Source organism: Triturus cristatus, chromosome 6 (genome assembly GCF_964204655.1).
Source record: "Triturus cristatus chromosome 6, aTriCri1.1, whole genome shotgun sequence".
Lineage (NCBI taxonomy): Eukaryota > Metazoa > Chordata > Amphibia > Caudata > Salamandridae > Triturus > Triturus cristatus.
The window spans coordinates 1653855241-1653880357 of NC_140589.1; positions in this window are offsets into that span (position 1 = coordinate 1653855241).

A 25117-nucleotide genomic window follows, 5' to 3' on the forward strand; every position below is an offset into this window, starting at 1 on the left:
TATTATGTCAATTCATTTTTTAACAATCTTTAAAATTAATTGACATTATATTTATATTTTAGATGTTAGAAAAAAATGTTTATTAGAGGATTCAGCTTACAATTACGAATTTTCTATGTATATGTATAAATGTTTTAAAGTAGGGTTTTTGCTATTAATTCCAAATATTATAGCCCTTTAGTCTTTGGGTGGAGTCTTAGGGCCCGATTACGATGCCGGACGGAAAAGCCTTCCGTCCGCCATGGTTGTGGAAAAAATACCCCCCGCATGACCTGCGTCATATCCATCAGTCAAATTACAATGCAATGTATGCAAAATCAGACCGCGGCGGCCGGATGTCACAAAACACCGTCCACCACGATCGGACAAGCTGCAAATCGGACCGCGGTGGTCGGGGAAAGCTGTTGAACATACTGGAAAGGCCGCACCTGCCGCGGTATGACCGCATGGCTAATTACGATGAGAATGTGGAGCGGGCGGACCGAGTACTGCATCCGACCGCCGTGCACGCACATTGGCCAAACAAATGGCGGACAGAACCAACTCCACAACAATGCTCAAAATGTGCCTGTACTCTGTGCTGCCCTCAAACACAACACACACGCCACAATGATACACCCCAACTTGCCCTTGGTAAGGAAAGACATGCGCAGCATGTAAGATACTTCTGTAGGCCATCAAACATGTGTACACACCCACATACCACAGTATAAAACCAAGCCCTTCCGGGACCAACATCCTTTGCACACCACAAGCCGAGACAGAGAGACAGGACACCATTTACTCACACAGCATAACATTACACCCACCTATCTCCACACAACACCACTCTCACCCACACACATCACATATCTCCACCACCACCTTGCACCCTGCACCCCTCATTCATTTGCACCATGCCCCCCAAGAAAATGCCCAAATTCACTGACTCAGTTTTGAAAGTGATGGTAGATGAGATATTCAGGGTAGAACCACATTTGTTTGGGAACCTGGTCCAACACACACCACTTGCGTGCAAGAATCAGATGTGGGCAAGGATCCGCAGCAAAGTCAATGCGATAGGAACGCGTCAACAAAAAGCCAATGTGCAAGTCCCATTGCCTCAAAGCAGAAAGACTCGGGTCAACACAACACATGCATGGAAACTCTGTCAAACCTCACAAACCACAGGAGGTAAGTACAAAAAGCACAACACAAATCATGAAGTTGTGGCATAGAACAGTCCCAAATGTCTAAGCATCAACTGAATTGGATGAGCAACAAGTTAGTACCAGAGGGCATGTCCTTGGAAATACAATATCTGTACATATGAAATTGGTCCTTTAGCCATGTCATATTTTTAACGAGCAATGCATGTACCCAGGGCTTTAAATGGGATGAAACAACAGGGGGGCTCTCAAAGGGGCCTGGCCAATTTAATTAATAGCGTGGCTTAAAAACCTAAGCTAAAAATCTGTGCTTAGCATATTGTGCTGCCCGACTTGCTTTTTGCTGTTTCTGTCTTGCACCCAGATATATGATACAACAAGTAACATCATACCTACAACAATTTCAGACTATTGGCTTTGTCAATGTATTAGTTGCATAAAATAAATCAGCTGCAACTATGGCTTGTATACATTATTGTAAAAGCTTCCACTTAAAGCCCTGGTGACACCACAACGATGTTGCTGCTCCTGAGTTTCAAAAATAGAAGGGAAATCCAGAGAGAAAATGACTCTTTAAAAGATTTCACTACCCCACAATGCCGTAACTTCTCCACTAGTGAGAAGTGAGGAGTGTGACCATGTGCACATCGATGTGCCTGCTATCATTGCAGTCCAGAAAAAAAACAGGACGCCTGTGCCAGGGTACAAAACAGAGCCCGATAGAGACCTGTTTCGAGGCCCCCTTTAAAAAACTGACAGTGCCCAGCACCTGTGAGACATGGCCCACTTAAAGCCCTGTATGTACCTCAAAATCATGTCGACTGCTGACAAACTGTTATGAATGCATAGTAATGCCAACGTAAAAAGTCAGGTCATCTCAAATTAGATGTGTTAAACATGAACATCAAAGTTGTGCTGTGTACTGAACATGCTGACTTTATAACCTCACTCCAACACGTGACTCACTAGCAACAGCAGGCGATCGTACCATGGACGAACCCAGCCAGTCCCCCCCCCAGGAAGGTGAACCCCTGGTCTTTTCAGGTGAGGAGTACCGACCTGGTCCCTGCATGCACAGGACAGCCCATGCTCAGGCCCTCACTGTCACCACCACCACCACTCCCACAACAGCTGCACCGCCAACGTGGACCCCTGAACCAATGACCTGTGTGGCAGCCACCTCCACCATCACCACCACTGCCTCCAACACTGTCCCTTTGTCAGCAGTTGCGAATACCACCAGGATGACCGGGTATGCTGGGACGGTGAGCGGCGGCAGCGCCTAGCATCGCCACAGGTCCGAGGCAGCAGAGCAGGTGGGAGGCCAACTGGGGGACAGCCACAGGAGGACAATGAGATTGAGGCCCTGGACACCATGATAACTGTCCTTGGTGCATACCAGTAGAACCAGGGACAGATGGGCCAGGTCCTTGAAGAACTGTGGGAACAGCGCCTACTGCAGAGCTCCATGGACACTCGCTTGGGATAAATTGCTGAGTACATGGGCTAGCTTGTGGGTGTTCTGAGGGACATGCCTGCTGCCCACCCCCCCCACCTGGACAGCCAGATGATAGTCACACCACCTCAGCAGTAGCCACAGGGAGAGGTGAGTCACACCACAGCGAATCCTCAGACACCCCTGAGCATGAAGCAGGTTCCCCCCTGGCAAACAGTAGAGGGGGTGTCTGAAAAAGACCCCAGGAGTATCACGTGCCACAGCACAGCACTGTGCCGTACCAGTTCTCGGAGCAACCGCTGATATCACCACTGGAATCCTGAGCATTGACTGTGTTGTAAATCAGAACCCACATTGCCACAAGGATGGGAGTGTTCTGTTGTACTTTGGAACTCTACCATATTGTGTTCTACCCTGACTATTCCGTGTTCCATCACTTTCAAATTCACCTCTCACCTGTCACTCATTGTTAAAAAAACACAACTCACAAAAGTATGCCTTGGTGTCAAGAGCATTTTCATTCCAGTTAGTAGCATGTTAACTTACATTGCAATGTATCAGAAGATGTACAAGCGAAATTCTATTGAGAGAGTGAGGAACCTGGAAAGACACAAGGAAATAACAGTGAGTTGACATATTATGGAATAACCTCAAATGCACACCACTAGGCAACACTGCACAATATGCCGTCCAGATAACACCGGCCAACACCATCAACATGGACAGTAGGGAGGCTGGAGCACCTGACTACGCCTCCCAACATAGTTCACCCCTCAGCATCCTGGTAAATGCAGTTCAGCTGACATGCTTACTTGTGTCACCGTTGTCGTGTGTCACCAAGGTCGGTGCAGGTCAGTGCTGTGATTCTTTAGACATATGTGTGTCGCGTTATCATCCTACATCAGTAGAGGTAAAATACATTGTATTCGGTGTCTGCTGAGGAAGCTGCCACAATCCACTCGGGTCTCTGTACCTCTCCCTGCCAACTCATTTGAAACACTTCAGTCCCATGACTAGTAAGCATTAGAACTGAACTGCATTTACTAGAATGCTAAGGGATGAACTGTGCTGGGAGGTGAAGCAGTATGCTCCCATCCCCCTAAGAACATCAACATAGACATGACGGAAGTTGTTCCAGATCACATAGCGCAGAAGAATGAAATCCATAGCGGTGTGCTCACAAGAGCCAGCATCACAACACATCCTGTCATGTGGACGGTGGTGACATTGTCGCATTCACACACTCAAGTACTGTTGCACAGGGCTTTTCATGTGACATGTTCGATTTATGCATGTTTTCCCTACATGAACACCAGTCTCTGACTACATACCGACGCTAAATCTATTTTCCAAACAAAGTTATCTTCTCCTGAATGAGCACAACTGTTGCGGTCAGAGGGCAGGTATCGTGTATATTGGAAATGTTGCCCAACGTGTTCCTTGCTGTAGCATTGTTCTCCTAATTCCCTCATATGTTATTGTGGATAGTCATTTGTGGCCTCGCATTCCCACAGTGAAAGCATACTTCAATAAGTGTGCAGGCACAATGGGCCTCTGTTTAGACAAGTAGTTGCTCTCACATCAGCCCGAAAACCTTCTAATTCCAGGTGTCTTGACCGTCCCGCGCGATTCAGTCACTGCTGTACATGGCACTCCCACTATTTTTCGGGATGCTGCCACACAAATTATTGATAGCGTCTGATACTGAAGGCCGTTGGACAAACTTGTGGACTCTGGCTTTGTCCCTTCGTTTCATGCTATTTCTGGAGTACCACCGGATGTCATTCCTCCAATTTTCATACTGCATTTAGCGGTTTCAGATCATTACTTTGGCTGTACAGCTGAGCGCTGGTTCTGAGATTGCTGTCACGCCATGTCTGACCATCCAGTGGTCCAAGGAAACCCCAATCAGTTGCAACTGTACCGTGACCGCATGCAGCTTCTCTTTGGATGTGTCCCATCAGCTGTGCTATGCATCAGTTATAGGCTAACCTTCCACTATGCCTATTTCACTTGCGTTCAACCTGTGTTCTCCTGCCGCAGATGCGCCTTTAACTGGGCCATGGATGTCTGCCTTTCCAACACATCCATTGCTGCCCTGGATCATGAGCTGTGGGTGAGTCCTTTGTTGGTCCACGACAAGGACTGCTTCAGTGATACATGTTTATGGGATACCTTTCAATGTGTCAGACAGGCTGACAGCTGCGCCTGTTCGCTGATTGCTTTCAAAGCTGCCTGTGCCTTCTTGGACTCGTAACTACTTAATAGCAACAGGAACTGTTGGTGACTAATTCAATATCCTTTTGCCTTTTTCACACCTCCTGACATGAAATGTCATTCACCTCTTTGACTTTAGCCCTGTCTGCATTGCCTTCGACTATGCTGACCTCTGCGGTCTGTTGCGCTTGGTACCACAGATCTGAGCAAGGGGAGGCTGTCATTTGACCGTCGTGGACATTGTCGACTGGCATGAGCCCGGCTTCCATTATGCAGGTGTAGCGCATGAAAATTACATGGCGTAGTAGTTTTGCAAGTACCTTAGTATATGTCTGTCACATGACAAGTGTCTGCAGAGGTTGTTCTCTGCGCGGTCCAGGAGTACTGTCTGAACATTCTGTCCGTGGTTGGAGAACATTGTCCCTTGTCATTCTGTTCTGGTCTGGCCCTAGCACTCCGACTCAGCAAAGTCTCACAGCTGCTAGAGGACACGGATACCTTTCATATGTCATGGGTAGGCGGGCTAGATGCCCCACACTTGGTGATCAATCCAGTGATAAGAGCGACACAGCAGATGTGATATACATTTCACCATTTATAGGCTGAGGAATGGGGTCTGCTGACAAAGCCCATATCCAGGGACATCCCATACAACTCTTTCCTGCAAGGGGTCGGGGAATATGCTCATGGGTCTTCGTCCAGAGGGATTATTGATGTGACATCTTGCTTCATGTTAAATGGATATGTCACTATGGTAACTGGTTTGGTACTCATGCATTCTCAACTTGTTGTGACACATATGTTGCATGTTTTGACACTGTAGTAAAAACTACACGTTTCAAATTGTTTCTTCTCTTCAACTTATCTACTTGTGTACAGGCACTTGAATACCTCTGAGTGAGTAGGAGAGCTAGTGAGGCAGTATAGCAATTGTGTCCTGTGCTTTGGGGTGCTTCGGGGTGCTCAGTCCCTGCATGCCCAAGTTCTCTAATCCTGTGCATAGTCCTGTATGTGTACAAAATCTCAGCACCAATTCTCAAAGTTTGTGAGACAACAGCAAGGCACACAGACACAGTCATAGTTGCTCATTGTTAACTTGCACTCAACGGAAGTAGTTTACGATGAGCTGTTGACGCTGGTCAACGCCTTCTTCATCACCACTGTCATCGTCACTGGGCATGTATGGGTCGGGCGGGGGGATGGTGCTGTTATGCAAGATGTAGCAGTCATGTGCCGATCCAGTATACTTTGCACACACGTGTGAGATGATCTGATCCGCCTGGCATACCACTTGCATGTTGATAGAGTGGTAGTGTTTGAAGTTCCTGCAGATGTGTTCACTTACCTGTGGAGAAACGAGGGCAATGTGGGTACCATCAATGTCTCCCACAACATTTGGAATGCCTACCAGGCAGGGCCGGCTCCAGGATTTTTATTTGGGTGGGCCAAGGATGCATTTAGGTGGGCCACTGCGGGCCCGGTATGCCACTTATACATCTAGCCAGGCCTGCTTTAGGGGCCTCCTTTATCTCTCCTAAGTTTTACAAGGGCCAGTAAAATGCATTCTTTTCTTTACAAATCTCTTTCTAGATGTTATCACTCTCAAAAAGTGTTTTTTCCATGTAATGTCCTTCTGATGGGAAGAGGAGGTTTCTGAGGTGGGAGTATCAGGCAAGTGACACTTCCCAGGCTCTCACTCAAGACCTCCTCATATTCCCCCACTGCCACCCTCCACGAACGCCCCTCATCTCTCCGTAGTCCCTCCCCTTATTGACCTCCTTCTCGGATTCCCTCACTGCTTGTCAGGTTCTTACCGGATAGGATTCTGCAGGAGCGCCACCGAGTCCCCACACTGCTGTTGCGAGGTGTAGAAGCTAATTCCCAACCGTCCCTTCTCACACCGTGTGGCTATCAAACACTAGAACACACGGGTAAGGAGGGAAAGAGGGGAGACAAAACAAGGAAAGGAGGGTAGCATCCAGAGAACTGCCTTCTTGGTTGTCACTGTGGTTTTGAGAGAGCGGACGTCTGAAAAAGGCACAAAGAACATATGTTAATGAGAAGTGAGGTGAATGTCCCTAAAAGCCCCCTCCACCTGTCCTGGCTACCAATAGGAGGCTCGCCTACCTAGTGGACTGGTTGTGAAGGTTGTGAAGGGAATCCTAAGAAGTTTACTGGAACTGCCCCTGGTGTTATGGGAGACACATCTTAGGATCTATGAAATCATAAAAGGTACAGGATAAGGATGAAAGGCTCGTAATATGGGAACTAACACCCCCACCCTCAATGCTCCCCCAGCACAGTACCTTGAGTTGTGACGAAAGGAGCCTTGTATGTAGTCCCAACTGCCAACTGTAGTGAATATGGCCAGCTCTCCAAGTAGGGAAACACAGGAAAGTGGGTCTCTGGAGGATGGGGCAAAAATGAGCCCCCGAGCTGGGGGAACCAGGCTCGGGTGTCAGAGCTCTGACAAAGAGGGTTGCTGAAAAATAGAGCAACTGTGGGATCCTCAGAAGAGGATGGGCGATGGGCACGGGAACAGAACTATTACCGAGGTAGTCCAGGAAACTCAGAACGCTGGAGAACAAGTATCACAACAGCCTGAGGAGCCCCACTGGAACGCGAAGCTCCGAGTAAACCGGAAGTCAGGCTTTTCAACTCGCCTGACCATGTTGCGCCTGCGCACTCAAGAGCGGCCATCTTGGACAGGGAACGGAGTCATCCGGGGGCTGGAATCGGCAGGCGTGACACTGCTGCCCTCCTCCAGCGCCCCTCATCTCACCATAGCCACTCTCTCATATGCATTTCATTTTTTTTATAGCGCTATTCATATCAGTGTAGGTTGTGACAGTACTTTACATCATGCACACATTGTACTGAGACAATCAATCATGCAAGTATCTAAGTAAATCAGTCTACAGGGAATGTCACAAGAGCCAATAAGGGTTACAAGACATAGGAATCACATGTCATCCATACTGGTGGGCAGTATAGTTTCAGTGTTTGATCTGGAGAAGCACAAACCCAGGATTTAAAGCACACCCCAGTGGTTAGGGGTTGGTTTTACTGATAAAAATGTATACCTGCCCCAACAGACTCTTTTTGCACATTAGAATGATGAAAGACTGGGGAAGTTCTGTCTAAATTACAACAAAGAAATAAAGCTAAGTTCAAACTATATTATTCAGGTTAGCATGCAGCTCTTTGATGACAGTTCATAGGTCACTGTTCTATGATAGGATTGTAGCTTCTGAACTGCAAGTAACACAAGAATCTCTGTGACAAAGGCAGTTAACCACTGAGCTATCCACATAAAATAAAGTGCATCTGCATTTCGAAACTACCAACAGACAAAGGATTGGCAGGATCATTAAACACCAGTTATCTGTACATTTTTAGTGCTGTCTTACATCCATGGCAGAGCCTTGATAATGATACAAAATGTTTAAATAAAGTATACAGGAGTATGTGTCTTGCTGGGCCTTCCGTGATGACCAAATCCCACAACTCCCAGAACAGGAAGATAAACAACGTTCGGAGGAACGTTTTACATAAAAGTAGCCATTTACTACTGGCCTTCATGCCCTCACTGCCAGGGCCAAGGCTCATGTTTGGGTGGGCCTGGCCCACCCGGCCCACCCGCTAGAACCAGGCCTGCTCCCAGGTCATAGAACTCCCCCTTCATAGCTGCCAATTCATCCCTCCTCGGGTAGTGGACATGTCTGTCCTTGTAATTCATCAATCCTGACAGGACATCACTCAACCCCATGCTGAACATGGGCTGTGACATCCCACCGGCGCTGGCCACTGTGTACTGGAAAGACCCAGTAGCGACGAAATGCATTGCAGCCATAACCTTCACTGCAGCAGACATTGCAGCTGGATATAATATTTTGGGCTTCAAATGGGGATCCAACTGGGCACATAGGTTCCGTTGTGTGCGTCGACCCTAACAGATTTTACGGATGATTTCGATGTCCTCCATCATCGCCAGGTCAGGGACAGGTCGAAGGATGGGTGGTCTCCTCCTACGTATGTCAGGGTACACGTGCATGAGCTGAGTTATAGATGAGATGTGGTGAACAGCTTACCCAGTGACTCACACAACCAAAACATTGACAGAACACATGGTCACGGGAAATGCACAAGTGACCTGCATTAAGATGTTGTTTTTCTTCACTCTCTCGACATACTGACACTACAACATCCAAAGAACTCGATGTGTATGGTATATAGTACACTATGTGTACTATATACCCTCTACATCAAGGATGAGCTGCCCTGTGGTTAGATGGCACAGCACTTGTGTTTCCCAGCATCAGTGCTGAGTTGCATGTAGCTGCTGTCACTGCACGACCAAAAGCTTTAGTCCCCTATTCACAAAAACATTACGGAATGAAGGCAGTGAGTGTCATCTGGACAACACAACATGGATATACAGCATGGGGGACAGACACATGTGGACATCATGGGGTCAGTCCTGTGTGAGTGTGTGAGGATTTTGCGTGACAGACATTGCAATGTTCACCTGAATGAGGCACAAATGCACATGGATTGTGTATACATGCCCACATGGCTGCCAATAACCGATGATGTCGGTCAGAGCTATTTTTGTTTGTTCCACAGGTGCACTCCTATGACATGTGTGAGAACATTTACAGGCAATGGCAGCTAGGCACACTGCACGCCACACCAGTACATGTGTTGGAAGTGCTAGGGATTACAAATATGTCTGATTTGCAGACAATGGACACCTCTAATTGTCTGCCTACATCACTGGCCCTTCACACGACTACCCCTGGCCAAGAGACGCCAGTCAGATGTCAAGTGATATACAAGCGCTCTTCTCAGGTTGGATGTTTCATTACACAACATTGGTACAGTGCGAGAGACCTTTGTCTTTTTTGGCTGCTTCCCTCATTTCAGTCCATGCTTGCCACGAGGCATGACAAAATATGTAATTCCACTCTCCTTTTTTGGACAGACCATGTGTGTGGAGACTTGACGCAAAGGTCACACTCTCTCATACCTTCACAGTGTAGTGACCTGCTGGTCACTGTCTAGTTGTTCTGATGTACCAGCCACTCCCAGAGGGCTGGCTTACCCCCCCCCCACAGCCATCCAGTACAGGCGTCACTGGACCTGTGACCATGCCAACAAACGGGGCCGGACGCACGTGTCCTGGACCAGTACTTCTATACAAGTACAGTGTCTGTGTGTGTGTGGCTACTTGATATGCATGGGGGCTTCGTGCCCCACACCATTAACCATGGGGTGCACCAATCACTTTAGGCGAATGGGTTGTGATGCGTGATGCAATTCGCATGGCACCAATGCAACTACAGTATGTGTTTGCATGCGCAGTAGCTGGCATCCACAGCAATGACATGCATTGGCTCCAATTGAATGTTGCAGGATTGCGGTCGCAGATTCCTGGCTGCCGCATTGTGGCACATATTATGTGAATGAGCCATCAGCCAATGTAAGCCTTCGGCAGAGTACATTTTTTGATATTGCAGTGTGCGCGCTCTGTGACTGCGGGGCTCGTAATTGGCCCCACTTGTCTTAAGGGGCACCGAGGGTCACTCATGCGGACTGGGTGAGCTTCACACTTTGCATTTGGAAGGTTGCCACATTCATCGTGGTGCCGCCACGCTTGCTGAGAGTTGTAGTTGTTCAGGGGTTGCATGCATGTAGAGGTTTGGCACGTACCTCTGCTGTTGAGCGCGGCGGCGTCTTATCTGCCGGAGGTACAGCAGGTAGAGCAGTGGAAAGGACTGTAGCGCAGGATCCATGGCGGCTCCAGTGGTTTAAATGGGGACTGTATCGGCTCTTCCTCTCCGTTGTTGTGTTTCTGCCATCCGCAACGTGGTGGTTTTTACGGGGTCGTGGGAAGGTCTGTTTGCAACATCGTAATCTGGTTGGCAGACGGAACGTGTTTCCGCACGCTGGTCCTGCTCTTTTGGCTCCGTCCGTCACCCTTTCGTATGCAAATAAACGTGCGGAGCCAGACAGACCGCGGCGGACAGAAAATGGACTCTGTTGGACAATTGTAATTTGGTGGTCGCAATGACCGCACCTCGAGCGGGAAAATGAACGTTTTCCACCATCGCCAACAGCACGGATGGGCTTCTGTCCGTCATTGTAATGAGCCCCTTACGTTGTATTGTAAGTACTATTAGTTGCATATTCTACACTTAGGGGCTGATTACGATGGCGGACGGAAAAACAATCCTCCTGCCATAGTTGCGTGAAAAAAACGTCCGCATGTCCCTCTGGAAAACCGGCGGTCAGATTAGGATGCACAGCTTGAAAAATCTGACAGCGGCGGACGGATTCCACAAAACTCTGCCGGGAACATCCAGAAAAGCAGAAAATCCGTCCGCGGTGGACGGTAATGCTGCGGAAAGACATAAAAATGCAGATCGACCTGCAGAATGACAGCAAGTGAAATTATGATACGATGGCGGAGCCAGCGGAACGATCAGTTGTTCCCAACCGCCGTGGTCGCATGAAATGATGAATGGTAGAGCCGGCGGAAGGACAATTGCATTCAGGCCACTGCGGTCGCGGGGAAAGAGGAATGGCGGTCAAAAGCAACCACACAACAAGGCTACCAAGTGTGGTTGTTTTTCTAGCGCACCCTCCAAAAACATCTGACACACCCCAATGATACATCCCCATTGCAAGAAAAAAAATCAAATCCCGGGTCAACCCAGATAACACACCTGACATGAATACTCCATTTTGACCCACCCACATAGCTGAGTATAAAACCAACCCCTTCCCGACCCAGCATCCTTTGCACAACTCCAGAAGTGAAGGGCCGAACACCACAGCACAAAGGAGAGGCAAATCAGCACAGATCACACCATCACAACCACCCACACAACACACACCACACACATCACCACAACCACCTTCACACCTCCACTTTTCACTCATTCGCACATCACACACCATGGCAAAGAAAAAAATAACAAAATTCACTGACAAAATAGTTGTCAGTCATGGTAGATGAGATATTCAGAGTAGAACCACATTTGTTTGGAAGCATGGTCTAACAGACACCAGTAGCCAGGAAAAATCAAATGTGGGAAAGGATAGTCAACAAAGTCAATGCAGTAGGGACCACTCTGCGCACCCTGCGTGACATCAAGAAGAGGTGGCATGACCTCAAGAGCAGGGCGAAAGAGTGTGCCAACAAGAACCATGAGCTAGCTCAGAGGACTGGCGGTGGCCCTCCCATTCTACCACTAACATTCACTCAATGGGAGGAGAAGGTGCTTGCCATACTGCATCCAGAGAGTCTCACAGGAATATCCGGTGTAGTGGAGGCTGGAAAGTACCAACAAATGTCTCCCATTACACTGCTATGTACTGTCTTGTACAACTAGAAAGCTACACTTCCTAGACACAAATGCACTTATTTACAACACACTCTTCCCAACACATGTCTCACATATCCAACATTTCCTTCCTCTAAATCACCTTAAAGTTAGCTGGCAATATTTCCATGGGGGCATGTGTACAGGCATCCATCACTACAACTCCCACCAGGCACCCTTGTCCCACAGCAGAGCAAGATGGAACATTCCCCCCACCCAGAACCATGTGGCAGCCATGTCATTGCTCACCTCAAACTCACTTGTAGGTAGTCTTCTCATGCTCTCTTGTCTCACCTCTGAACAGGATGGAACATTCCCGACACCCAGAACCATTTGGCAGCCATTTCATTGCTCTCCCCAACCTTACAGGTAAGCAGCCATCTTAACAGGGAGGGGGGTTTGTGGTTAGGAAGTCAGCAATACAACTCCCACCAGGCACCCTTGCCCCACGGCTGGGCAGGATGGAACACTCCCCACACCCAGAATCATGTCGCAGTCATTTCATTTCTCGCCTCAAACATTCAGGTAGGTAGCCATCTTAATAGGAAGGGGGGTTTGTGGTTAGGAAGCCAGCACTACAACTCCCACCAGGCACACTTGTCCTACCCCTGAGCAGGATGGAGCACTCCCCATACACAAAACCATGTGGCAGCCATTTCATTGCTCTCATCAAACTTACAGGTAGGAAGCCGTCTTAACAGGGAGTGGGGTTTGTGGTTAGGAAGCCAGCACTACAACTCCCACCAGGCACCCTTGTCCCACAGCTGAAAATGGAACACTTGCCACACCCAGAACCATGTGGCAGCCATTTCATTGCTCACCTCAAACTCACAGGTAGGTAGCCTTCTCATGCTCGCTTGTCCCACCCCTGAGCAGGATAGAACACTCCCCTACCAAAGAGCCATGTGCAACCTATTCCATTCCTCTGCTCCACTTCACAGGGAGCTAGCCATCTTAACAGGGAGGGGCTTTGTGGCTAGGAAGCCACCACTGCAACTCCCACCAGGCACCCTTGTCCCACAGCTGAGCCGGATGGAGCACTCCCCCCATTCAGAACCATGTGGCAGCCATTTCCCTCCACTATGTCACCTAACAGGTAGGTAGTCAGTGCATGCACCCTGCCATCCTTCTCAAAATGCATGGAGCCATATGACAACACCAGCCCTCACATGTCAGCCAACTTGGAATGGATCCAAAAGTTACATCGAGTGTGCAGACAGCTAAGCGCATGTAACTGTCACAGAAATTACACTTTGACCCACCAAGTCACATGTGAAAGAAATTCAGGGCCCAATGATTTACAGCACAGAATGCAATGTGTAAGTGCCATGGTCTCAGAGCATGAAGGTCCATATGAACACAAAACATGAATGATCAATCTGAGAAACAAACTAAAGTACATGATATGAAATAACATGTATAACATTCCAATGTCTAGTTCTTGCTTACCTGAAACTGATTCCATGAAGAGTAAACAAAAATGACGCATTATCAAAGGTTGATGTGCCGCAAGTTGGTAGATGATGACATGTCCTTGTAATCACACAATCTGTACGTGGCACATGGGTTCAATTTACATGTCATACTATGGACAAGTAATGTATGTACCTCAACATCATGTCATGATGCTGATTATCTTTCAGCCATACCAAGTGATTGCAATGTAAAGTTTTTGGTGTATCAAATGTAACATTCAAAAGTCTAACTCCAAGCTTGTGGAGTGCACTTAACTGACAATTTAACCACTGTTCAACAGGAGATCCACAAGCAACTGCAGCTGAAAACACCACGAACCTGCAGATCCTGTCTCCCCCCCCCCCGGAACGTGAACTCTCTGATGCAGATTCCCTACGTTTCTCGGATGAGGAGCCACAACCTGGCCCCTCAGCATCGCAAGGGCGCACTACATCTGAGGGCAAAATTGTCCCCAACACCACCGCCACCATCCATCCCAACAACAACAGCGCTGACCCCTGCTACAATGACCTGTGCGGCAGCCACCTCCACCATCACCACTGCTGCGTGCAACACTCTCCCTGCCTCAGTGGTAACCAACATCACCACACAATCCGAGGATGCCAGGGAGATTGTGCGGGTGTGTTAAGTCCCAACGCCACAGGTCCGTGTCAGCAGGGCAGGTGGGAGGGCAACAGGGGTACAATCACAGGAGGACACTGAGAAAGAAGCCCTGGCCACCGTTGCAAGAGTCCTTGGTGCATATGAACAGAACCAGGGACAGATAGGCCAGGTTGTCGAAGAAGTGCGGGAGCTCCGCCTGCTGCTGAGGTCCATGGACACATACAGACCTGCTCCCTGCTGACGAGAGGCAACTACCTCGAAACACGTGTCCAGGGATGGCATTTACTTAACACTCGTAGCATAGGTGTACTCGCCGCTGCTACTTCATTGTCCAGAATCCTATGGGGCTACTTGCTAGTATGACGAGCGGTGTGCGACCCACTTAATGGTTGAATTTAAAGCTCCCTCGAGCTAAACGGCTGACGAGTCAGGATCCCGCACCCGCGCGCCATGAAAGGTATTTAACCTTGTATATTTGGCAGTCTACCGGCACCCCACATACAGACCGGCTCCCTGCTGACGAGAGGCAACTACCTCGAAACACGTGTCCAGGGATGGCATTTACTTAACACTCGTAGCATAGGTGTACTCGCCGCTGCTACTTCATTGTCCAGAATCCTATGGGGCTACTTGCTAGTATGACGAGCGGTGTGCGACCCACTTAATGGTTGAATTTAAAGCTCCCTCGAGCTAAACGGCTGACGAGTCAGGATCCCGCACCCGCGCGCCGTGAAAGGTATTTAACCTTGTATATTTGGCAGTCTACCGGCACCCCACATACAGACCTGCTCCCTGCTGACGAGAGGCAACTACCTCGAAACACGTGTCCAGGGATGGCATTTACTTAACACTCGTAGCATAGGTGTACTCGCCGCTGCTACTTCATTGTCCAGAATCCTATGGGGCTACTTGCTAGTATGACGAGCGGTGTGCGACCCACTTAATGGTCACATTTATGGGCCAACTTGTGGATCCCATGGGCCAGCTTGTGGGTGTTCTGTGGGACAGACATGTGGCTCAAACAATCGCTCAACCCCCCTCAAGTGGCCAGCCTGCTGATACTCCCACCACCTCAGCTGTGGCCAAAGAGAGGGGTGAGCTGCAAGACAATGACTCCTCAGACACCGCTGAGCCTGCAGCAGAGGCACCCCTGCCAAACACAGGAGGGGACGTCCAAGAAACACCACGGGAGGATCACGTGGCAAAGCACCAACCAAAGGCAGGTCGCTGAACGAGCCATGATCGCATTTGTGTTGCCCTTGACATTGACTTTGTTAACTATCCTAACCCACATTGCCATGTTGATGGCAGGAGTTTGTTGGACTTTGTGACTACATCAATGTGGGGAGTACTCTATTTGTCTCATTTACCATCACTGAGAACTCATAAATTCACTTTGCACAATTAAAAAAAAACCTCACTTCGCTTTCACAAAAACGTATTGGAAATAAACACTCTTTACACACCTATGCCTTTATGTCAGTTCCATGTTTATCACCGTATGTACAATGTCAACTCGTATTCCAATGTACCACAAGCTCGGATTGTGCTGAGGCATTGATAGGGTGAAGGAACCTAAAAAGAGAATGACATTTACTTGTCAGGTGATGCCATTACTGCTAAAACACACCACTAGTCAACAACGTACAAAACCCATCACACATAACAATGAACAACACCATCAACATAGACATGAGGTACGTGGAAAACAATACACTGTGCCACACACATTAGGCATTAGCACCCAGCAACAACAGCCAGCAGTCAAAAATCCCATCTGTGCCTTGCCACTACCATCAAAGCCAACAGACAATGTCCCTGTTGTACAATGTCACTTACACTCAAGGAAGGTAGTTGTCGATGAGCTGTTGACGCAGGTCAACACCTTCCTCTTCTCCACTATTATCGTCACTGGGCATGTGTGGATTTGCAGTGGGGGGCATCTGCTGCTCATCATCGTCCGGGAGCAGGGGGATCTCTTTGCGCAAGGCCAGGTTGTGAAGCATGCAGCATGCAACTATGATCTGACACACCTTTTGGGGAGAGTAGAGTAGTGTACCACCGCTCTTGTCCAGACACCAGAATCTAGACTTCAGAAGCCCAAAAGCACGCTCCACTACACAACGTGTCCTACCATGTGCATCATTGTAGCGGACTTCACCGGGGATCCTTGGATTCCTCAGTGGGCTCAGCCACCAAGGCCGGTTGGGATACGCAGAGTGACCTAGGTGTGAGATACACAGACCAATATTGTAATATAAACAGTAGCCGAGAACAGCATGTCACACGTACAGCACACTACTTGACTCTGCGTACTCACCAACAAGCCACGCACGCTCCGTATGCAGATTTGCCATCAATTGTGGGATGATGCTGTTACGCAATATGTAGGAGTCATGTGCTGAACCGGAAAATTTGGCACAGACATGCGAGATAATCATATACGCTTGGCATACCACTTGTACACTGATGGAATGGAAATGCTTCCTGTTCTGGTAGATGTGCTCACGTGCCTGTGCTGGAACTAGGCCGACGTGTGTGCAGTCAATGGCTCCAGCCACATTAGGTATGTGTCCAAGATCATAAAAATCACCCTTCACATCTGCCAATTCATGTCTCCTTGGAAAGTGGATGTAGCGGTCCTTGTAGGTCAACATTGCGGACAGGACATCACTTAGCACCATGCTGAACATAGCTTGAGACATCCCACCGGTGATGGCCAGCAGGTACTGAAACGAACCAGTGCCAAAGAAATGCAGAGCCGCCATCACCTTAACTTTTGGCGTCAAAGCAGTCGGATACGTTCTGTGAGACCTTAGATGAGGCTCCAACTGACCACATAGGTCTTGAAGGGTAAGGCGATGCAGGCGGAATTTCCTTATGATGTCATCATTCTCCATGTTCGCCAGCACTGGTAAAGGCCAATGCACATTTGGTTGTCTCTTACATAATACAAAAGAGGACACATGTAAATTAAATTCATCAATGAGATGTGTCAAACATCTTGCATATTGACTAACACAGCACCAACATTGACAGGACTGTAACAACAGTTTAATGCACAAGTCACATGCAGAGACACCTTGATCTCATGCAGTCGTACATGTGGTCAGTATGTATATACAGACTACTTACAAATCAGATTCTGACTATGTGAATGGTAAATGGTACACTCCTACATCTTGTGTTACCAGCCCTGGGTGTAGGTGACACAGCACATGTGGCAAACAGCAACACTGCTAACTTCTACATAGCTGCTGTACCTGCCACACCTTCCTGCTTTAGTCGCACAAAGCACAACTTTTTTACACAATGAGCACAGTGTGTGTAAGCTGATCAACTAACAAAATTGAATTTAGCAATGTACAGATTGAAATAGGTACATTATGTGGTCAGTCCATCGTTACTGTGGGTTGATTAGCCATCTTACACTTTGACATGTTCATAAATATGAGACTAAATTACACACCAAATCTGTGTACATGCACACAAATATCATATGTGACATGTGAGGAAGTACATGCCAATGCATTTAATCATGTGCACTGACATGGCATGTGCGGGCATCAGTGAGTTAACCGTCACACTTGCATGTAACTATACAACCAGGTGCAAAAATACATTGTAAAGGTGTAGTGTTCAATGATGAAAATTGGCTCAATGTGTCCATAGGTGCGTTAGGCGTACACTGCCACTGCGGTCACGGTCATTTGCCTCAATTGAAAGATGCCCGATTGCGGTAGAGCCCACCTGGCCCCCGCAGTATGACACCGCCTATGCCAATGCCATTGCAGCCAATGGGAACCGCCATCGCGGAGGTGCAATACAGTTTTGAAACTCACGGTAGGTGTGCACCACCACCGCGGTCACGGTCATTGACCTCAATTGAAAGATGCCAGACTGCGGTAGAGACCACCTGGACCCCGCGGTGTGACACCGCCTATGCCAATGCCATTTCAGCCAATGGGAACCGCCATCGTGGTAGTGCAATGCAGTTTTCAAACTCACAGTAGGCGTGCACCACCACCGCGGGCCCGGTCATTGGATTCAATTGAAAGATGCCTGATTGCGGGAGACACCACCTGACCCCGCTGTGTGACACTGCCTATGCCAATGCCATTGCAGTCAATGGGAACCGCCATCGCAGTAGTGCAATGCAGTTTTGTAACTCGCGGTAGGCATGCACCGCCACAGCAGTCACGGTCATTGGATACAGTTGAAAGATGCAAACCAGGCAGACCAATTGCAACAGCAGAGTACCACTGAAACAACCCTAGGGGCCTATAAATGTCTGTGAGAAAGCCACACATGTCAACACGCCTGAGCCCTCAGGCACCCAGTCATCCACACGCAGCACACAGCAGCAGCAGTCTAAGCGTACCAGACACCATACACCAGAACCACAACACAAAACGAGCACACATGTCTGCAGAACAAAAAGCCCATCACAGGACACTCAGGGACATAGGGCAAAGAAGCATGCATCCACATTGCCTGCATCAAAATCTTCACCATCCAAGGGCACTACCATCCCCACACCTGATCCCAAAGACTCACAAACACTTGCCCTGTCTGCTGTGAACCTGATGCCTGCCACAACTAAGTCAAAAGACATTCCGAAGGCAGATTCACCCAAAACTTCAACTCCCACCCACACCCCTGTGAAGCAGGGACAAGAGAGCAAAGAAGGGGCTTTAACTCAGAAACAGGGGATGCAGGAGTAAAAGCAAGGCCACACCCAGCGTAACACCAGGTCCAGCAAATCTCCACAGGGAGAGCCACCTGCACCTGCCACGCCTTAGGGAAAGAATGAGGCTGTTGTGCCCACCTCACTTCCCACTCCGGCCAAGACACTTGTGGGATATCGGATCCCCAAACAGTTGAGACCCAGCCCTCAACGTTCACCCTAAGCCACTGAACCTCCACACAGCATGTCACCACCTCCACATGCCACCACTCCACCCGGTCCAAGCAGCCCTCACGCTCCCACATCCACGGATCCCTCTAACTTAGCCAGTTCTCTCCCTCCCAGGTCCAGTCCTCCAACTGGCCCCGACAATCAGTCCCCTCCCAGTTCAATTTCAAGCCAAAGTTGAAGCCAAGTCCCCCTCCCCACTCAATTTCTCCCACAGCAGTGCCTGGACTGCCTGTTCAAAGCCCCTGACCTGTGGTGATTCCCATGGCAGTGGACTGTGTTACCCATTTCATGTGCAAGTTCTAATGCACACATGTGCGGACTAGAAATTTGGACTGGCCAATGGCCTTGATATTTTGCACTTTTGATGCCTATCCAGAGATAATGTAAGAAAGACTGTTACCCATGTTGTGTGCTTTGTCGCTGCCCTTGCTAATGAAAAAGTGACATGTATGTGTATATGTTCATGTGACACATGCTCTGTATTCCGCATTCACATTGGCAATTACTTGATTTTCTTTTTCAGAGGTTGTCACAGGTTACAGGCACTTTTGTGCTTCTTGACTCACAGGCTTGAGGGTGCAATTATGGTTATCTGTGATGATGTCCTCTTATACTAATCATTCTATTGTCAGGTCTCCAATTTTGTTCACATGTCATATTCGGATACTGAACCACAACAGAATTGAATTCTAGCCACAGGATAACTTGCATGGTGGACAGGGTAGTCATACAGTGTGATTGGCCTTTCGTTGTCAGAAGTGTTGATGTGTATGTGCCCCTGAACATGACACCTACACACCAGCATGATCCAGGTAATGAGTGCCTGTTTGTTTACATTCTCAGCCATGTGCTTTGGATTGTGGGCACATGTAGGAGTTGTTTGTTGAGCACTGTGCAGTGTGTTAGTGTGACCTTGCAATCCTGAGGTACACCTACTTCTTGTCGGTGTCAGTTGTGAGTATGCAGAGTCTGCAATGTCTGTGTTGTGTTTTGTTGATCTGCCATGGCTCTTGTTTACGTTTGTGCTCACTGTGCTGACCTGCTCAGGTAAACTGACATTATATGTGACTTTTCTCATACATTGCTGTGCCTTGACCCATATTTGGCACAAGTATGTGGTATGAAGAGTCATACCAATCCCTATAGGGGCATTTGATGCCTACACAATGTGAGTTACTCCTCTATGTGTTTTTGCACTGTACACTCCTCACCTGTCCAATAGTGATGTACACACCACTTCAGTCTAATATCTTCCACCCCTTGCCTTGCCAGTGTGTAACCTTCGCCACCACTTCATAGTGTGACACTGTACTATGGGAGGATGATCTGTGTTCAGGACCAATGTGCCACTCAGGAAAGTTTCACCATTTGTTATGTGGTATTTTCTTCTACTTGATTGCAGTCATGGGTGCTCATGTACAGTGCATATGTTTTACCAGCACAGTCCTCTAGTCAAAAAATCAAATCAAATCAAAAGAAGGCTTTATTCGATTGTTATATCAGACAATCATAAAAGCACATTACAAAAAGAGAAAATACAATTATTCATTACATGCAATAATAATTCAGTTAAAATATTAATTAAAACTATATTAAACTAACATATCCCTTATTCAAATAAAACAGGTAAGTGAGCATACATTTCCTTTGGCTCATCACTTTCTTCAAAAAGATGGCTATCCTAAAAACACTATGCTCGTTGTCCAGATGTTGTAATGCCAAAAAAGCAGGTCGACACTGCCGAAGTCCGTACCACTTTAAAACGGGTACTAGGTACTTGCTCCTCGCATGAAAATAAAATTTACAAAAAAGGACAACATGAATCGTGGATTGGGCAGAAATGTTGTTTCAGGGACATGGTTGGAGGTCATAAGACCAGTCATTCATCTTAGGAAGGGTAACTAATCTATGAAAAACCCCCAACCTAAATCGGGTTATAGAAACCTGTCATGAGCAACTGGTACGAAAGTTAAATAGTGTTGAATATTAAAAGAATTTAAATCAATTGGTTGTGCAGTATTGTGGGTTTTGATATCTCGGTTGACATTCTAATGGTGTCCAACAGTAGAATACCCACTTTTTTAAATTCCCTCCTAGTTATTGACCAAACGGTACTGGGGTTAGTAAAAATACTCTAGATGGCCCAGATCTTTTAGGAAATTGCAGACATATCTTATCCATGGGATCCTCAAAGCCCCTTCTAATTTCAAAGGGCCCGATTCACAGAACTAACTTAAGACAAAATCCTAAACTTACTACCATTTTGGTATTCACAGAAGGCACTTACTCATTTTGGTAAAATTAGGATTTTTCTAAGTTTAGATTTAGGACTACTAAATTGAGAAAAATCCTAATTTTAAGACTTTCGGTATTCACAGAAGGCATTTAGGAGTCCTGAAGTTAGGAGTCCTAACTATACTACTACTAAACTGAGAAAAATCCTAATTTTAAGACTTTCGGTATTCACAGAAGGCATTTAGGAGTCCTAAAGTTAGGACTCCTAACTTCTGTGAATACCAAAATGAGTAAGTGCCTTCTGTGAATACCAAAATGAGTAAGTGCCTTCTGTGAATACCAAAATGAGTAAGTGCCTTCTGTGAATACCAAAATGGTAGTAAGTTTAGGATTTTGTCTTAAGTTAGTTCTGTGAATCGGGCCCAAAGTGTTCAAAAGAATATCTCTGTTTAATTGTGCCTCTTCTTTGGTCCAGAGCCTATGCCATAATAGCACAGGCTCAAGCTTTATTAAATCGGAGATGAAGGGAAGTCCCAACTGTGCATGGCATATACACGCTGAAGTAGCATTAGGGACAGCTAGGATGTATCTTAGGAAAGAATTTTCTGCTCGTTGGATAGGGAGCGGATCGGTAAACCCCCGAACTCCAGCCCCTTAAACTACCGCTGAAACACACTTTGCCTTATAGATTGCAATGAGCTCCTCAGGTGGTCTTTTGTCCAATTTCCTGGCAAAGGTGGTGAGGGCAGATGTTGTTCATAGGAGTACCAGTTTTTTCGCTGCAACTGAATGTGCCCAGTTATCATTATGGGCAAACAGAATACCCAGATATGAGAACCTCTTAGTTAACCCAATTTTCTGTCCTGACACAAACAAATCTCTAGATTTCTTAATACCAGGGCTGCAACGCATGATGAAAGTCGTGGAGGATTTATTTTTAAACCAAGCTCGTTCATAAATAGAAAAAAACTATCAAGCACTCTCTGAAGACCTACTTGTGTGCGGGACATCAGCACCGCGTCGTCCGCCTACAGGAGTGCTGGTATTGGGCGTCCGGCCACTTGAGGGGAGTGATGGTTATCTTTAAGAAGAGCCTCCCCCAATCCATTGATGTAAAGATTAAAAAGGAACGGGGCCAGGACACAGCCTTGCCTGACTCCGCTCCTAATTGGAAAAGCAGCCGAGCGCTCGCCCTTCAAACCGCAGCGCATGCGTGCCATGGCATCGTTATAAAAGCGGTTTAAAAAATAAATTATCTGAACATCAACTCCCATAACTTCTAAAATTGACCAGAGTTTACTGTGAACCACACAGTCAAACACGGCCGTGAGGTCAACAAATGCTAAAAACAGGTTCCCCTTCTTAGCCCTCGTGTATTTCCCCACCATGTTGGATGCATCTGTGTTTTCCTGAACTGTGCAGCAGTAGGTGATAGCAAGAGTGTGTGTCTGTTTGCTGAGGTACTGCTACCCTTCCTGAGTGTGATGTGATCTGTGCCCTGTGATTATTGGTGGTGTGGAAGCTCATGGTGGAGCACTCAGACGTGTGATACTGGTTTTGTTGGTGTTCACACACTACTTACTGTGCATGCACTTCTGTCAGTGTATGTTGCCTTGTACTTGCCAGGTGTGAGTCCACCTGATGTCCAGCGGAGTTTGCTATGTAATGATTTTGTATGTGCATATGTTGTGTTTTTGTTGTTGATGGATGCAGTCTTTGGCCTTTCTTGGTTCTTACTAATGACAGGTCCATATGTGTACAAAACTATGTGGTTTGGACAAGCCAGTCCCTGGGATGTGTACACCTTACGTTGAAACAACGTGTTTCTTAACTCAATGTCATCAATTTATCCAAAAGATACGCCAAAACTTGTGCGTTTCACATTCATCCATGAATTTATTCATTAATCAATTAATTCTTGATTAATTCATTCTTGGTTTCATCATATTCTTAGCAAACCACAAGCTTTATGTAAACCCAATGCATTTTGAGTCGCATATCGACCCTTCTCCAGGGCTCGAAAAGAAAAACACTGGAAAAACAAGATCAAAATGCTACCCAATTGCCAACAATTCCATTTCATGTTAATCAGGCTATACATAGCTATACTTAAAATTCACAACGCTCATACAGAAAAGACAAAAATAATCTTAGAAATATTCTCTCTTGTTATAAACAGTTTAAGTCCCCATTCCTAGTTGTTTGGTATACGTAATATAAAGCAGGACATTTCAACTCACTCAGTACCATAACCACTACTAACCACCGCTGTTGAGTGTTACCCTACCAAGTCTCTGTAATTACTTATAAAGCGTGTGAACAAGCGCTAGTAAAAGTCAGCGTGGAGATGTTCCTGTTTTCGCCATTGAACACAGCACCTTGGCCCCCGTTGCTTATACTTCCTCATTCTAGGCTTCCGCCCCTCTCACGTGACGCACCTGACCAATGCCCTAATTATCTGATCTTCCTCTGCACGTGATGCGCTTTGTAGCCGAGCTCGGTCTTATCACTATCATGGAGTAGATATTAAAGTAACAGCATAATGTACTGTGTTTCTAACTGTGTCCCATATACCTGCTGAGTATTCTGTGTGGTAATATAAGTAGTGTGGACAGAAAGAAGTCCGTTCTATATTTCCCCGTGAGAAACTAACGCCCTACTCACGTGACGCGGCTAGCCAATGCCTCCGTATGCGTTACTCCCTTTGCACGTGATGCACTCGAGTTACGAATGCCGTACCATCACTATCGTTATGTTCTAACTAACATGGTAACGTAGTGTTATCCGTATCTAACAGTAATACATATGGTGAGCTCCAATGTTAATCCTGCAGTATTGTACGAAATACTAACAAGACAGAAAACAATTATTTATCCTGCTCTAAAAAAAGGATGCAAATAAACATGAGTCATTCTTAAATGATATTAAATATTAGAGAAAACATGATAGTTCAATACGATCATTCATCCCGTGTAGCTGAATAGAATTTAATTTCCTGATCCAGAAAAATTCAGGTCTTAGTAATTGTTTATGTAGGTCCATGTCACAGCGTTGTTGAAAAGTTTCCAAAACCGTGAACCTTACTTGTGCAATTTGATGTCCAGCCTCCACCCAATGTGTGGCTACTGTTGATTTCATGTTCTTCATTCTAATATTACTTTTATGTTCAGTAATTCTTATTTTCACCTTTCTTTCAGTCTGGCCCACATGTGTGTAATGTTATATTTGCATGACATTGTGAGTGAGGAGTTTGTGCATTGTAATACTTTCTGAGGTGTGTTGAATGTGCAGTGTGTTTTTCTTGTGTGAATGTCACAGGCAGCAATGTGGAGTCTTGTTAATGAGCTTGTTTTGAGTGCACAATAGTGCTATGTCCCCCTATGTTTGACCTGTCACTTGTCAGGAGTGTGCATGTGCATGCTTGTGCTACCTAAACATGAACAGCATGCTCACTTGGTAACTGGTGTAGTGTGTATGTCTGTGTTAGCACATTTGTTGTATTGATCACAGTTAGTGTTCATGATCGGCATTTGATAATGCATTTTCAGATTGGGTTGGGGGAGGGTGTCCGTGCAGTTGACCAGATTGAAAAATTCGGTTATTCCTGTGCTGTCTAGGGTCACATTGCATATCCACTGTTTGCCTGCACATGGCTGAGCTTGTTGGACGTCTTTGG